The 17,754-nt window shown below is 41.9% G+C and overlaps 1 long non-coding RNA gene across 3 annotated transcripts in view; it reads right to left on the bottom strand.

Moving 5' to 3' along the window:
- The window catches only part of LOC122540575, a 228,468-nt gene that overhangs the window by 63,552 nt on the left and 147,162 nt on the right, over positions 1–17,754 (bottom strand). For 2 of the 3 annotated variants that reach the window (XR_006309353.1, XR_006309352.1), the window contains one exon: positions 3,644–3,781. The exons of the other annotated variant lie outside the window; for it this stretch is intronic. This is a non-coding gene — a long non-coding RNA (uncharacterized LOC122540575). The remainder of the gene's footprint in view (positions 1–3,643; positions 3,782–17,754) is intronic. 3 annotated transcript variants of the gene reach the window in all.

The raw sequence follows: 17,754 nt of genomic DNA, 5'->3' as shown, positions 1-17,754 counted from the left end.
AGCAACTGACTCCAAACATTAACCTTGTTTTCTCTCTCCATGGATACTGCCAGACTGACTGAGTTTCTCCAGCATTTTCTGTTTTGTTTGCTCCACTACATCTTTCCTTGGTAAGGGGACCAAAACTGTTCACAATGTTCGAGTTGTTGCCTAATCAGTGCCTTGTATAGTTTCAGCAAGATTTTCCCAATTTTATACTCAATTTGCTTTGAAATAAAGGTCAACATTCCATTTGACTTCACTATGAACTGATAAATTTGGATGTTTATGTTTTTGTGATTTATGTAGAAGGACTCTCAAATCCCTCTGCTGCAGTTTTCTGCAGCCTTGTCCCATTTAAATAATATTCAGCTCCTCCATTCTTCCTGCAAAGTGAATGACTGCACATCTTCCCAGAGAGAAGAGGAAAGGTTTAGCCATAGAATTCTAGAGCTTAGGGTCCAGATAGCTAAAAGCATGGCTGCCAATGGAAAGGAAACAGGAATAGGAATTTGGGAAAGACAGTAAGCAGAGCTCTTAGAGGATTGTGGGGCTGGAGGAGGTTACAGAGATAGGGAAGGAAAAATCCACAAAAACAAGGATGAGAATTCCAAAATCGAGACATTTATGAACTAGAAGCCAATATCAGTTCTCAAATACACCAGGTGATGGGTGAATGAGATGTACTTCAAGTTAGGAGACTGGTAGTGGAGTTTTCAATGAGCTCAAGTTTACATAAGGTCCAACATGATATCATTGGAATGATGGAACCTACAGGTATCAAAGACATAGATGAGAATTTCAGTAGCTGAGCAGGGGCAGAGACTAGTGATGTTAGCAACAGCTGGTTTGGCAGTACAGTGACTCCCCTTGACAGCCACAATTCCATTTAGATCTTCTGTCTTCTGATTGAAAGTTTAAAATTTGCAGCAATTCACAACTGACCAGTATCACCAAGTCACAGTCATGGGGAAGACTAGAGTTGCCATTTCGGGTCAGGTGCCTTTCTGCAACTTTTATCACATGACTTGTATATCCAATTCCCCACGTAGTCAAACAACCACTTATTCATCTCCAACATCATTAACAACAAATAAATTAAAGTGTTCAAAAGAAAATGAGGTAAAAACTCTGTCCTGGCGATTAATCTTTAATTCTTGGAGACTTCAGGGCAATCCTGGAGGCTTGACGAGTTTAGTTAAAGCTTGTGATAAGTCACAGTGGTTGTAAACAGAGTTTACACAGAAATGTGTACCAGCACAATTGCTCCCTGCCCAGGTTCAATGTGATTTCAGATGGTTTAATTAAGTCATTGAATTCCTGCCATGAAACAAAACCGTAAAGTTTCAGCAGACCAAAAATGGAAAAACAGGACTTCAACTAACAGCAAAAATAAATTTACTTTGTTTCCATCTGTTTCCCCTTTTGCTTATGGGTTTTGAGTCTTAAAGGGCCACCTTCCTCTGGACACTGGATTTGAGGTGATTGCCAACAAAGTATTTACAGCAATATTTGGCCCAACAAGTCAACACTAGTATTGAGTACAGGAGTTGGGAGGTCATGTTGCGGCTGTAAAGGACATTGGTTAGGCCACTGTTGGAATATTGCATGCAATTCTGGTCTCCTTCCTATTGGAAAGATGTTGTGAAACTTGAAAGGAAAGATTTACAAGGATGTTGCCAGGGTTGGAGGATTTGAGCTATCGGGAGAGGCTGAACAGGTTGGGGCTGTTTTCCCTGGAGCATCAGAGGCTGAGGGGAATTGCAACATTTAAGAGGCATTTGGATGGGTATATGAATAGGAAGGGTTTGGAGGGATATGGGCCGGGTGCTGGCAGGTGGGACTAGATTGGGTTGGGATATCTGGTTGGCATGGACGGGTTAGACCAAAGGGTCTGTTTCCATGCGGTACATCTCTATGACTAGTATTTGTGCTCCACACAAGACTCCTCCTCACCCTCCTTCATCTAATCCTATCCACATATCCTCTAATCCTTTCTTCCTCATGTGTTGTCTAGTTTCCTCAGTCACTGCTTCCCATGGTGGAGAACTGTCCGAAGTTCCTTGCGAGTTCTTTATTAGATGAAATGTTGACAGTTTTACCTTTACACCCTCCTGCTTTGAACTCCCTCCACAAGTGAAAACATTCCATCGATCTGAGCGTGCTCACAATCACAGTCACGCATATGCATCATCTTTCAATGAGGTGCAATAGCACAGTGGTAACCAACAGGACTATCCCACCCAAACCCAAAGGTACTGAGGCCAATTATAACATTCCATCATTTGGCTGAGTCAGCCGAGACAGGGATTTATGTTGCAGGCTCTCTGTCTAAACTCTGCACATGTATTCTACAAGGAAGTCTGAATTTGCTACAAGTGTGTTAAAAGTCAATGAATGAATAAATAAAAACTCTTTAAAAAAAAAGTATTTATGGGCTGGGTCACTGCAGTGAAGAATGAAACAGATAAATAATGAACATGCATTTCTGTCACAACTTCCATGACCTCAGATTGTCCCAAGGTGCTTTGCAGCTAACGAGGTACTTTTAAAAGTAACATTGTAATGTTGGAAATGCTGCAGTATTATTTGGACTCAGCAAGCAGTGCGGTTGTCTGTTTCTGGGATTTGCTTGGAGGATAAATATCAGCAAGGAGATAAGGTAGATCTCCCCTGCTCTTCTCCCAAACAGTGCCCTGGGAATTTTCATATGCACCTGAGGGAATTTGGTGAGAACTTGGTTTAACAACTTCTCTGTAAGCATCTTGGACAGTGCAGTGTCCCCTAAATAATGTTCCCGAGGGGTCAGCTTGGACTTTGTGCTCACACCACTGGAAAGGGAATCTGAAGACATATTGACACAGAGCTGAGTCACAGCTGGAAGGACCAAGCTGAAACATGTTGGAAGTTACTTATGTTACTACTGGGGAGCACAATGTCCCACCTACTTGTCTTGAAGACTGTGTTCAGTGAGGCCTCGGTCCCTTCTGCTGAATTATTTTGAGTAACTTGTGAGGGTTCTGCTTCTGATCATTATCACCTACTTACAAAGCAAGTGGCCTGGGAACAGGGTGAATGAGGTCAGGCTGTCAGCCAGGAGTTCCTAGTAACCCTGCTGCAAGGCTTCTGTTGTAAACATGAGATTATTGTAAGGATTGTGAAATTCTCCATTTCTCAATCCCAGGCATCAGGAATGGACAAAATGGAGATCCTGATTTTTGATGAAGAAGGGAATCCAAGGATAAGGGCATAGAGCTGTGAGGTGGAAGATCAGTCATAATCATTGTAACCAGTAGGGCAGGCACAAGTGGCTGAATGGTCTACCTCTGCTCCTATTTCTCAAGTTCTTATGCTGTGTTCCTTCTTCTGCATATTTTTGTCAACATTCTCTTGCCCAGAATGAAGAAAAACATGAGACAGATATGGATTTGGAAGGATATTATTAATTCATCCATTCAAAAAACCCAATATCGCAGTGTCTGATAACCTGTTACATTATTGCAAATGTTTCCTATTCCCACCACCCATCCACATGGAAACAATGCCCACCTTGATCATTCATAAATCTGCCTTTGCCTGTTGCCCATCCCCCTACTTCTCCAGCAGCCTCTTTTCCACTTGACCTGGTGTTCCAGATTTCCCTTCCCTGAATAATCTTACTTACATCAGGGAGGTCATTCATTCATTCTTTCCTCCTATCCTCACGCTCTCATCTTCTTTGTCTCCTCTTTTTAGTCTTCCTCCAGAGCTGTTAACATCATGGATTTATTCGAAATAATCTCAGTGAGTGCCTCCATTTAGCCTAAAGATTACACAAGGAGTGTAATTAATCTGTGGAACTAGGACAGGAACGAGGCTATTCACCTAAGCTCCATTGTATTTTATTTCACTCTGTTACATCATTATCATGAATACAATGTCTGTTCTTAGGTTTGTACTCTGATATATTGGATCCATTGTTCCAAGCTAATAGACATTTAGTAGCCTTCCATGTCATGACAATTTGACATGCATCTTAGAAGTTACCTCTGTTGAAAGTTATACCTGGTGTTGCTCAGGGGCCCTACTCTGGCATGGTATACTCCGGGTTTTTTTTTTGTTCCAAATGCTGCACCAAAATTCAACAAAATACAATGCCAATTGGTAACGTGGAAACTGGATAACGCTGTAAAAATAACATTTTGTCAAAGTGTTTTGCCTTGCACTCATCAGGCCAATTTGCAAGAAATACCAAAATGTGGGGAAATCAACAATTATCATGTATGAGAGGAGCATGTTGATTTGTTGGCAAGCGGATTGCGATTGGTAGAGTTTTAACTCTGTTAAAACTTTAAGCAAAGCTTGGCAGTTAGCTGTCAGTCATCGTTAATTGATGCATTCACCAAAGTGCCTCTAACAATTAGAGTCTACTGACCAACCAATCAGTAGCACACTCCTCTCATACAGTATAAAAATGGTTTTCCCTTTATTTTAGTAATTTGATCCAATTGTCCCAATAATTGCAAGTTGAAAAGCTTTGACAATATGTGCCTGCTGTTCACTGTTTGCTGTTGTATAAAGGTTCTGTGTCATTCTATAACATTAACAAGATTGATAAAGTTTGCTTTCATATCACAATAGATGCAGTTGTGCTGTAATATCAGCTGAGGTTGAGAACCATCACTAGATTCCAGCGTACACAGTGAGAGCCCTTTCTCTCTTACCCACCCCCTTTAACCACCCCCTTTAACCACTGCAAAGAGGGGCAGAAAACTCTAGAAAGCTGGCAGACTCATCTGTGAGACAAAGCACTCACTTTGCTCAAACAGCATTGACAACATTACCAGGAAAATTGAGCCAGGGAACGTTCCTATATTTAGTGACAAAACCAGAATCCCCACTGGCCCTTTCACAAGGAGTCTGATCCACACAGAGGGCTGGTGCAAGTGCTGAAATTTAACCTAGAGTCTTGCCTTCAAGTTTATTGATGTTGGCTAGTTCTGGTTTTGTTTGCAACAGAGTGGTGGCTCTTTAAGAAAGAAATGGGGAAGCAACATTGGTGTGGGGTTGGAGTCACATATTGGCCTCAATTGAGCAAGGACAGCTGACCTCCTGTCCCAAAGAGTCATTATTGAACACATGCCAGCAGTCGCCTGTTCACTTATACTGATCGCAGCTTTCTTTAAAATTCCGGACTAATTCGGATTTTGTTAAACTGAATTCAAATTTGCAAGCTGTCGGGATCCACTTTACTAGCTCAGTGACATGACATGATCTGCTCATTCCTAAGGCTGTAAATCACCTATTTACATCCAATTAAAAACACAAACAATTCCATAATTCAACCTTCACAGCTCTAATGAATCCCATTACTTTGTTATAAATCCCCTCCAAAAGGTTAATCCCCACTTGAAGGTAAGTTGATCAGAAAATCCTTGGTCAAAATCCTGGCGCTCCCTCCTCTAACAACACTGCTGATGTACCTATACCACCAGAAGTGGAATGGATCAAGACATACCACCTCTTCAAGGGCAATTAGAGATGGGCAATATGCACCATTATTGTTCATGACACCCATGTTTATTCAGATAGAAAACAAATTGCACATTAGAATGGGACTTACCAGCATTCCACAAAAGGGTTAAAAAAAACCTACTTTAGATGACAATCATATCCAGGACAAGAGATTTTGAGAGTGTTTTATTTCTGAGTCCCTGAGAGAAACTCCTGTGTCAGCTTTTGGGAGAGTCTCTAATGAAGGATATTTGGCTTTCATGTCATTGTTATGATCCATTATGTTTCTATGGTTAAGCAGAACTGAATATCTCTCTGGACCATTTCAAAGGATAGTTGGGAGTCACCCAGGCTGGCATAGGATTGGAGTCACAAACAGGCCCAGACCTAATAAGGACAACATGCTTCCTTCCCAAAAATATGTTAAGGTAGATGCTGAAAGGATATGTTTCAGGAGAAACAAGAAAGACACGCTTTAAAAATAAGGCAACAAAACCAGAATTGTTAGAGAAACTCAGCAGGTCTGGCAGCATCTGTGAACAGAGAGAAACAGTTTCAGGTCCAGTGACCTTTCTTTAGAGCTAGTCCTCATTCAAAAAAAAAGTTCAAATTCTAAAAATGGGACTTCAACTTGCAATCTAGACAGAATATTAGTCCAGACCCCTAGATTATCAGTCCAGTTACATAACAATGACACAGCTTTACCCTAAACCACCATCCATCTCTCACGGCCTAATGGTGCCTCAGTTATATTTGTTTGTGTCCCTGACGCCCTGCCATTGGGAGAAATGTATCCTGTAGGATAAGACTGTCAGCTTGAGTTGCTCACAAAGGATGTGAGGCATCCCTCATTTTGGGAAACATCAAAATCTGTACCAGGTAATTGACGAGCTTGTGTCTGAGCATCTAGTCATAGCTCAAGCACAGGGGAATTGGCAATGAGCAAACCCTTAACACCTTCCCCCCCAACTCCATGACCACCCTCACTCCCCCCGCAATCCTCCCCCCCGCCCCTTCAAGCCGCGGCTTAAAGAGGAAAACAGATCCCCGAGGATAAACCAGCCAGTGTCCCTCTGACTCATCTTCCGCCAGACATTACATAGAGGACCTGGTGAAGACTGAGTGCCAACCTTGTCGGAACAGACACAGACACTGGCACTGGCACAGTGCAAGCAGCAGGAAGAGGCAGAAAAACACAACAAAAATAAATGTAAAAGAGAGTTTTTTTGTGGTCCGCCTGTACAGAGAACTCCAGAAGCAATCTCATAATCGGCAATAGTCAGGCACAAGACACAACCTGCACTCAGAAGCCAAGAGACTTCAGTCGAAGGGACACAAAATGAAACCCATCCTCAGAATTATTAATGGATCGTTTAAGCATTTGGCTATGCTTTTACTTTCAACATAAAAAATTCTTCTTAGCTTCTCCCAGACTAACACAACATTCGATAGAAATTCTCCCGACAATATAGACACGATCTACATGCACACACATATACGCGCACACACACACAAAAAAATCCAGATCACAAACCTCCTTTTCCTCTCCCCTTTTCTGTGTCCTCGGTGGTGGATTCGAGACAAACGATTCCCAACAATCAGCGTTTGTTCAGCAGGATGGCAGCAGCTGGGAACTGACTGCCTCTGACCTAAGTGCCAATGCTAGTGGTGCCAACTACATGACATCACCAGGCATTCCCCCCACCCCTCCACACCCCCACACAAACACAACCCCCACCCTCTCTCCTCGCTCCCCCTCCTCCCCCTCAGACAGTGGCCTATGCACATTGAGAATCACGGGAAGGATATCTGCTCACTGGGCAACTGCATATAACCCGAGAGGATAAAGGAAGCCTTTCTTTTGAATTTAACTAGTATTCATCTTCGTTTTCTTTCTACTTTCAGTCACATGGTGAATTTTCAACTTCCATGAGAAACAATTTCTGACAATAAAGGAGAGTCCAACAGTGAAACAGGCCACTTGGCCCAACCATGATATGTTGCAGATTCAGCTACTTATCATTATTTTAGTTGTACAATGGAAAATACAATGTCTTAAAGACTCAGTATCTTTTGGAAAAATTGTCCAGCAAGCAATTTATTTATGTCCACATCTAAAGGCAGCTTCTTCCACAGTAAACGTGTAGTAGATGATCTTCCCCACCCCACCACAAGACCTCAGTGTTAATTAAAAGGAGTGAGTCAGTGTTTTTTTTTCAAAATAACTTTAGTGACTTCTAATCTTAATTTCTTGACTCTGCCTTTTTTCGAAATTCATTCTCAGGATGTGGGTGTGGCCAGCAAAGTCTGAATTCATTGCCTATCCAAGACTGTCATGAGAAGACAGTGGTCAGCTGCCTTCTAAGAATCATACAGTACAGGATGAAAAGGCCATTCTGCCCATCATGGCTGTGCCAGCTCTTTGAAAGAATTATCCAACTAGTTCCATGACTTCTGGAAAAATGTTCCTGACTTGAACTGCTGCAGCCGCTGATGGCAGTAATCCTGGATCAAAGAGGAGTCACCATCGGCAATGGCGATCATGTGTGATTGACACTTGTCAGGAAAAAGATGGCTGTTTTACCCAGCTTACTGCCTTAATCAATCACTCCCTCTGCCACCTTTATACAATAGCAGCAGTGCATCATCACCTGGATGCACTGTAGCAACTCACCGAGACTCCATCAAAAGTACCTTCCAAACCAAGACCTCTACTATCTCAAAGGACAAAGGGCAGCAGGAACACGATCTCTGCCTGGGCTCACACAATCTTACTTGAAAATTTACCACTGTTCATTCACTGCGACTGTGCACAAAATTCTGGTACTCCACACCTAACAGCATTGTGTCTCTACACTAAAAGGAAAGCATGTTTAGCAGGCTCCATATGTTGAATGAGGTGGCAAAAGGCTTTCAGAGATTTACAAGGATTTTATTCTAAGTTTGTAGTTTAACATAAACACCAGTTTCCAGCTTTCCCTGTCCAAAAGCTAATCCCAGACTGAGCAGGAACCCAGCACTTTTGAAATAAATAATAAATCTGGCCATCGCAAGGAGATACCAAAGCTTCAGTGATGTCTCTGGGGTCAGGTCCTATCACGAATGTGATAACAACTACATTACAGAATCACAGCACAAAGACCCAGCTCTTTTTAAATGACCCACCACCAAATTTTCCGATTAAACAACTGCTCCAGAAGTGTGTCCTAATCGGATTGAACAGGTTGTTTAAAAATTTGACTACCAGGGCTTGTGTGCACTATGATTTGAGCTGATTTTCAGTGTCCCTAAAGCTGAACCAGAAGTCCTAGGTTCAAATCCCATCTGCTGTGGAGGTGGTTAGTTTAAAATATATGTTAAGGTCCCCCCAGCGGCTCCTGTGGTGCAGTGGTGCTATCCCTACCTCTGGGCTGGGACGTCCAGGTTAAAGTCCCAGTTGCCCCATACAAGTGCCATAATGTGTCTGTGGAAGTTGATTAAATACATCTAAAAGATTGGTGATAAAATGTAAACATTAACTTTACCCAACAATGTCCACATTCCCCTGCCAGAAAGACATGGGAAACCACAAGTTAAATAAAATGTTTAGGTTGACCCGAAAAGGGACCCGCATTTCTCACAGTGCCAAACAATGGTTCAAGAAGGCAGATCACCATCATCTTCTCAATGGATGGGTAATCAGAGTCACTAAAAGGGAGGCAAACTGGGCATGAATAATTTTTCTAACCATTAACAGATAAGATGTGCAAGGTCCCTTTGATGCATAATTCTACTGTAACATAATGCTCTATTGTAGGGCAGAGAGGGAATTCCAATATTATTTTCCTAATTAGTTTGAGATTTTCTAATCAGGTTTCCTTGCATCTCGAGTGCATTTGTCTGCATTGTCTTGCACAGGGTCATAATTGCAAATAGAGTCACAGTCCTGGAACAGCTCAATGGCATCGTGGGTCACCCTGCAGCACCTGGACTGCAGCGGTTCAACAAGGCAGCTTCTCCCCCCTCCCAAACCTTATCAAGGGGGCAACGAGGAATGGGCAATAAATGACAGCCTAGCCGCATCCCACAAATGAATAAAAAACATTAGCTAGAGGACCTTTTCGCTTTATGTTGGAGTGTCTAATCTTTCCTGTGATTGTGTTTTTCTCTCCCTCCTGACAAGCTCTCAGCTGGCCAGGGCAAAACATACCTGCTAACACAGCTACGGTAACCAGGCCCATATGAGCTCAAGTTAACTTTGCAAGCTGAGATGTAGGGGACTATTTCACTGCAGAGGCATCACAGTTGAGCCTCCTCCTTAGGCAGTCACCTTTCTAAAATAAAGGATTGGTACAGTGAATCAAGTCAATTTCTCCCCACTCTGATGTCTATCTGGTGTTTGACTGAAATTAACAAAATCTCAGCCAGAAACAAAAAACCTGAAACATGTTCTGGTCCAAAAATAAGACTACACTAAGTGGTGCATCCATGCTTCAGAACATAAGAAGTATCACTAACATGTCTAGGACTTAACATATTTATGAGTGTTAACTGATGCTAATATTTAATCAAGTGATCCACTTTCATTTAATTGATGCCTACACAAAAGACTATTGAATTAATGAAAAAAATTAAAGGATTATACTGTGAGAAATGTGCAAGGAAATAAATCTACTCACCCTGCATGATTGGAGATGTGTTCACTTATTTTTCAGAAACAAAAATTCTTTGAAAATGAAATAAATGATTTTTTAAAAAAACAATAGCACCGAATACAGTCACCGTAAGAACAACAGGCTACGATCTCCTGCAATCACTGAGGGTTAGCTAGGGTCAGGTAAAGTATCAAAGATGATCGTAAGCTGCCAGTATTTGACGCAGATTCGAGATTGTTTGGGAAACTGGGTCAGGCTAATGGGATGATGGGAATGCGGTGTCATAGGGCCTATCCCCTCCCTCCTCTCCAGCTCTGCTTGAACAGACGAGTAAAGTCTCCCTCTGCCACACAGTAATAGAACTGTTCCACTGCCTGAATGGTTAGTGAGTCTCGGGTAAAGGATGCCAACATGACAGACCTTTGCAGGAATTTTCTACATTCTGTGATGAGTCATGTGTTCAGCGCCTGTTTTAACTACTATTTCCCTGCTTCACTTTCACAAGATTTCAGTAAAACTTCAACCCCCATTCTGAAGGTATTGATTTATACCAGGATTACACAGAGCACTGAGACAGACCCTTCAGCCCAGTGAAACCATGTTGGGCATCATTCCAGCCTTCCCATATTATTGGTCAAATGTCCCTTCTTCCTAAGTCACATGCTGGACATGAACGGAGCAGCATAGGAATAGGAGTAGGCCATTCAGCCCCGTGAGCCTGTTCCTGTGAGATCATCGGTGTATATCTACCTTTGGCCAGTATTCCTTAAAATCTTTGCTTAACAAAATGTTATCTATCTCAGATTCAGAATTAATAAGTGATCCAACATCCACAGCCGTGTATGGAAGAACAAATCTCCAACCTCGGAGATCATCACAGCTATTCTCCACCCTCCTCATTGGCTGTATAAACTTTCTAATAGGGAAAGTATTAAAGCAACAAAACCCTAAACATGGGACAAATCATTAAATTGTGGATGAACTCCATACAGAATAGGCAGAAACCTTTGGAATTTTTTGGGTCTGTAGAATTAAGGAGGACAGTGGCATAATGTAATGTCCTCAGGCTCAGACTAATGCTTCACGGTAATGGGATCCAATCCCACCATGGCAGTCAGTGAAATTTGAATTCAATTCATAAATCTGGAATAAAAAGTGAATCTAAGTGATGGTAACCTTAAATCTATCAGCAAGTGTTGTACCAACCCATCTGGTTCACTAATGTCCTTAGTGAAGGAAACTGTCATTCTTACCTTGTCTGGCCTACACGTGACTTCAAACCCACAGCAATGTGGCTGACACTATGCAAGCTACTCACTTCAGGGGCAATTAGGGATGGGCAGTATACCAAATAGAGTCATAGAGAAGCACAGCACGGAAACAGACCCTTCGGTCCAATTCGTCCATGCCGACCTAATCTAGTCCCATTTGCCAGCACTTGGCCCATATCTCTCTAAACCCTTCCTATTCAGATACCCAAAGTTTTAGAAAAATTATTAATAGGATATTAGTTATTCACTGAGCTGTTGAGAGAGTTTCTTTCTGAATTGGGCAGTAGTTCAGACATCTCATATTACATGCATGTGATTACTGGTCTCACATGCATTTTGAGTGGCTATTTGCATAAGACACCACAATGTAAAATAAATCTGTTCACGTTTTCAATGTGAAAGGCTCCACGAGAGTCTGCAACTCAAAAAGGCCAGTCAGCCAATCATTCCGCTGGTCAGCCGAACCACAGCTGCCCACGTGGTGAATGGTATCAGTATCCATTCATCCATTAGCTCTTGCACCAGCTGACCCCCACTGTCTTCCATCCAATAACACCTTCACTTAAAAATTCTCATCTTTCTGTTTAAAATTCTCCATTGCTTCACCCCTTCCCCATCTCAGTCACCTCCCCCGGCCTCCAATCTTCAGATCTCTGTGCTCCTCAAACTCTGTCCTAAGTTTTGGAATTCCCTCTGAAAAGCCACCATCTCATCTCTTAAAAGCCCAGCTTGCAAAGTAACCCTCACTACAACGTTTGATCAGCTATCCCGGCACTGCCTTATTGGCTCAGTGTCAAAACCCAAGGCTCCTCAGGTTATCTTGCCACTTTAAAGGCACTATATAAATGCAAGCTTTTATTATTCTGTACAATCGCCCCGATCAGAATGCTCTACCCTGGCTCTTTAATCTTCTGTGGGAATACTCTGTAGAGAAGGTTCCTGAATTACAAATATTTTCAAGGAAAGTTGCCGATTATTCACAGGACAGATTGTTATGATTTGAAGCGTACTCAGTAAAACATCAAATTAGGTGCGCAAACTTTACCACAAAATAACGCAAGCTGACAATATACCTGTTGACTTAAATAACTATTTTTCTTGACATGAAAACTTCGAGCAATCCGTGAACATTTAATGGTGCTGGACAATAGAGAGGAACGGGTTTGAGGTACAAGCTCAAAGGTACAACAGGGACGGTGAGAAGCAGGCAAGTAAAGATGTAGGAAATTTGAGACAGAAGAAGTGATACACAGGTGACCAGAATTAGACAAAGGTCCAACAAGAGAGTAAGATATGGCAGTGAGGTACTCTGCTATAATTTACATTATTGACTGAGTAATTTAAGGACCAGGGTCACATCCTGCTAAAATAGTCTTCAATAAAAGCTCAGGTGGCCATCCTATCTTCCTACCTTCAACTCTCAAGACGTGAGATAATCAAAGTTCTTCTGAAAGCTGGGAGTGAAAAATTCATCAAAGCACATTGACCAGCGAACAGAAACAGTCCAGCTCCCACCAATGGTAAAAGATGGCTTGTGAAATGAACACAGCTTTCTTTAAACTGATGGGAACAAATGGCAGGGATCAATGCCTTACGCAAATAATGTGTAGTGTGCAAAGTCATAATTCAACCGAGTGGGTCATGTTCACCTTTAAAACAATGAGACCAGCAACAGAAGTTGTTCAAATCAAAATGATCTGGTTATTAAAGATGCGGAAATAAAAATATTGTTTAATTTGCAGTTCTGAAAATGTATTAAAATCCCCTCCCGGGTGGATTGAAAGGTTTCTCCTCAAGCACTATTGTAACACTGCAACTCAAACTAACACTTTCTGGTTGTAGTGTCCTTTAGAAAGGGTGTGATGAAATATGTCAGAGGGTGAAGGCAGAGCAGTAATCTGGAGTGCCTTGCTTTTGGATAACACCTCATGGGCCAACTGGATGGACAGGAAGGCAAGTGAGGGAAGGAAAAAATGAGAGGGGGAGGGAAAGGGAGAATATAGCAGGGATGAGGAAGGAAATTTGGGAGTAATGGGGACTTTCGCTATGACATGATAAATAGCGAAATAGCGAGCTGACACGGTGGGGCTTAGTAGTTAGCACTGCTGCCTCACAGCGCCAGGGACCTGGGTTCGACTCCCGCTTCGGGCCACTATCTGTGTGGAATTTGCACATTCTCCCCATGTCTGCGTGGGTTTCCTCCAGGTGCTCTGGCATCCTCCCACGGTCTGAAGATGTGCAGATCAGGTGAATTGGTCATGCTAAATTGCCCATAGTGTTAGGTCCATTAGTCAGGGGTAAATGTAGGAGAATGGGTCTGGGTGGGTTACTCTTCAGAGGGTTGGTGTGGACTGGTTATGCCAAAAAGCCTGTTTCCAACTGTAGGGAATCTAATCAAAACACAGGATGTGTGTTTATAGAGTCATTACCACACAGAAAAAGGACAGTCTATCACATCTTTTCCTGATGGTTCTCTCCATTCAATCTATCCCACTTTGTTGCCAATTACTAAATATTCCTTTCTGTAAAGCAAAATTGAATTTTTTTGAGCAGAATTTATGGGATTGGATTCTGTGGCAGCTTGCAGTAATATTTTCCATATTCCAATTAACCACTGCAGGAAAAACAACTTTCCAAATTGCTTTTTAAACCTTTGTTCAGGGATGTGGGGTTTTCTGATTACCTTAAGGTTATATTCTTTTGGCAATCTCACTGATGATCAAACAATCTGTCACTAATTACCCCATTCTTCAAAGTCTCATGAACTTCTTAAACTTCTCAATTCTGGTGAAAATAAAATCCAACTCTCAAGTTTCTTTGCAGTAGATGTGACCCCCCCATCATCCCTGTAAACACCTGAATTAATCAACAAGTAGCTGCTTCCATGACCCAACGTCGTTTCCAGAACATGGAGCAGTTTGCAATATTCCAGCCAATTGTTACTATTAGAAAATTAACTTTTGACCTTTTGTATTCAACCCATCTGGACACAGAACCAAAGCATTCAATTTCCCCTTTCACAATTTTCACTGTCACCTTCAGTAACCAAATACCTATCCACCAAAGCTTCAACATCCACTATCCTCACCTCATTATAGGAGGGATGTGGCAGCTTTGGAAAGGGTTCAGAGGAGATTTACTGGGATGTTGCCTGGTATGGAGGGAAGGTCTTATGAATAAAGGCTGAGGGACTTGAGGCTGTTTTCATTAGAGAGGAGGAGGTTGAGAGGTGACTTAATTGAGACATATAAGATTATCAGAGAGTTAGATAGGGTGGACATCCTTGGATGGTGATAACAAGAACAAGGGGACATAGGTTTAAATTGAGGGATGAAAGATATAGGACAGATATCATAGGTAGTTTCTTTACTCGACGAGTAGTAGGGGCATGGAACGGCCTGCCTGCAATGGTAGTAGACTCGCCAACTTTAAGGGCATTTAAATGGTCATTGGATAAACATATGGATGAAAATGGAATAGTGTAGGTTAGATGGGCTTCAGATTGGTTTCACATTAAGGGTCAAAGGGCCTGTACTGCACTGTAATGTTCTATCTCTCCAACTCTGAAAGAAACACTCATTACAGACCATTCAGCCCTCTGTGACTGGGACAGACCTTTGAAAAAGAGAGAGAGAGAGTGAGAGAGAGAGCGAGAGCGAGAGCGAGAGCGAGAGCGAGAGAGAGAGAGAGAGAGCCTCAGGCTCCTCAGATGCATTGCAGGACGTGAGAATCTTCTGTTGACCCAGTCATCCTCACGACAAGGGACAACCTTCTATATATATTTACTTTTCTGATATATATATATAGACACGTACAAGCCTGACTTTGGACTTCACAAAGATTCTGGACTGGATGGAGGTACATTAGGAATGGGCTCCTATTTTTACATGCTGACAGATAACTAAATTCCCTGACTCAGCAACCACAGTTGGTCTGACTGAGATGCTCTTGGACATAGCCTTGCTGCCAGCATTAGATCCCTGTAGAGTTTCTATTCTTGAGCACTGTCTCACCAGCAACAGAACACAGCCTATTATTAGACTGCAGATTAACACATAATATGAAAGAACGCTATATCTCAATAAATGGGGTAAAATATTCTTCCCATTACTTTGGAGTTTTAATGTACAAATTCACTAGGATTTATTTTTCAAAAGATCATTAATACATTAACATCAAAAATATTAAGGAGAGAATTGGGTGAGTAGCAGGCTGGGATCTCATGGAGGGGTTTGGATGATTTATGCATAGAATGACAGACATTCAGAAGTGAAATTTCATTTGGATTAAAGCAAGAGATCCCTGTGTGAGTAAATTAAATATCTCCTATTATAGCTATACAATATAGCATTTTAAAAATATAAACCGCAGTAAAGGACATTTCAAAACCAGTGTCCCTCAATCCCATACTGAAAAGAGCTCCCTCTACTGCAGCTCTCTGTGTTTCCATTCCTGACACCAGATTAGCAATCCTGTTCTCCAAATGCGGTCGAATCACTAGAAGATTTTATAATGGCAAAGAGCAGAAATCCAAAACTGTAAAAGATTTGGTGGATTCTGACCAAAGAACAAGCAATCTTCACCGGTTCAGTGGTTTGGGAGAAGTCAAACTTACCTTTTCAGGCTTTTGAGGACTGGAAAGATGATTGGAAACAAGGACAGCAGCTGGCATTTGAAGCCTGCCATTACTGTTTAAACAATTCTGCTTTTGGAATTCTATAGTGCGGAATGAGTCCTTTCAACCCATTATAACTATGCTGGCTCCTCAAAGAGCTATCTAATTAATCCTCCATGTTTTCTCTATCCCTGGAAACGTGCAGATGTCTTTCATATGGTTGACAATTATTTATGTAATTCTCTTTTGAATATAAACATAAAAATTAGGAACAGGAGTTGGCCATTCAGCCCACTGAACCTGTTCCACCATTCAATAAGATCATGGCTTATCTGCTGTGGCCTCAACTTGACTTCGCAATAACCTCTGACTCCCTTGTGAGTCAAGGATCTATCTACCTCTGAATCTGCTAACGCCCTCCTATTCAATTCCATCACTCCTCTGAATTTAATTCTGATTGAGACACCATTCTTTGACAGATAGAAGAGTTCAGTTTGAAATGACTGTAGACAGCCTCAATCTAAATCAGTTTAGGAACACACACACACACCTGTGCAGTAAGAGATGTTCTTCCAAGAATTTTGGTTAAGGCATTGATCAACCAGGGGATCTTTACTGATAACACTGTCCTTGACTTGTTACTGACACTGTGTGGTATGTATATAAAGGAAAACACATGTCTATAGCCTTTTTATCACAACAATTTTAGATCTGAGATAGATTTTTTTTCGTTAACCAAAAGTATTCGGGAATGTGGGCCACAGGCAGATGTATGGTGTCAGGCCACAGCTCAGCCAAGATCTCAATGAATGGTGAGACAGGTTCAAAGGGGCTGAAAGATCTACTTCTATTTCGATCAACGTGTTCCAAAGAAATTTGCAGCCAATTAAGTAGCTTTGAGGTATGATCATGGTTGTAATGTCAGAGGAAATGTACTGCAGGCACTATCACATGTAATTTACAAACAGAAAGATCCAACCATTATAATGGTCAGAAGCTCTGTTGGGGTGGTGTGGTGGATTAGTGGTTAGCACTGTTGCCTTGCAGTACCAGAGACCTCGGTTCTATTCCAGCCTCAGGTGGCTGTCTGTGTGGAGTTTGCACATTTTCCCAGTGTCTGTGGAGGTTTCCTCCCACAATCCAAAGATGTGCAGGTAGGTGAATTGGCCATGCTAAACTGCCCATAGTGTTCAGGGATGTGTAGGTTAGGTGCATTAGTCAGGGGTAAATGTAGAATGATGGTGAACGGGTTTGGGTGGGATACTTTTCAGAGGGTCAGTGTGGACTTGGGCCGAAGGGCCTGTTTCCACACTGTGGGGACTTAAAACAAAATCTGTATTTTTCTCAATGTTTCAGGGATAAATATTTTATTGTGATCTCTCTCAGAGGTCGGCAATGAGATTCCAACAATTGACCTGCAATTTCTGAGATTTGTTGAAGGAAATAATCATCAAATGCCTTAAGGGTTCAGACAGAACAGTGGAGGGATACAGGATAGCCAGAAGGGACCTGAAGAAAGGGATTAGGAGAGCTAAGAGAGGGCATGAAAAATCTTTGGCGGATAGGATCAAGGATAACCCAAAGGCATTTTATGCGTATGTGAGAAACATGAGAATGACGAGAACGAGGGTAGGTCCGATCAAGGACAGTAGTGGGAGACTGTGCATTGAGTCGGAAGAGATAGGAGAGGTCTTGAATGAATACTTTTCTTCAGTATTTACAAACGAGAGGGACCGTATTGTTGAAGAGGAGAGTATGAAAC

This window comes from Chiloscyllium plagiosum, chromosome 35 (genome assembly GCF_004010195.1).
Source record: "Chiloscyllium plagiosum isolate BGI_BamShark_2017 chromosome 35, ASM401019v2, whole genome shotgun sequence".
Classification (NCBI taxonomy): Eukaryota; Metazoa; Chordata; class Chondrichthyes; order Orectolobiformes; family Hemiscylliidae; genus Chiloscyllium; species Chiloscyllium plagiosum.
The sequence above is the reverse complement of the archived record's forward strand: the minus strand, read 5'-3'. Positions and strand labels throughout refer to the sequence as shown.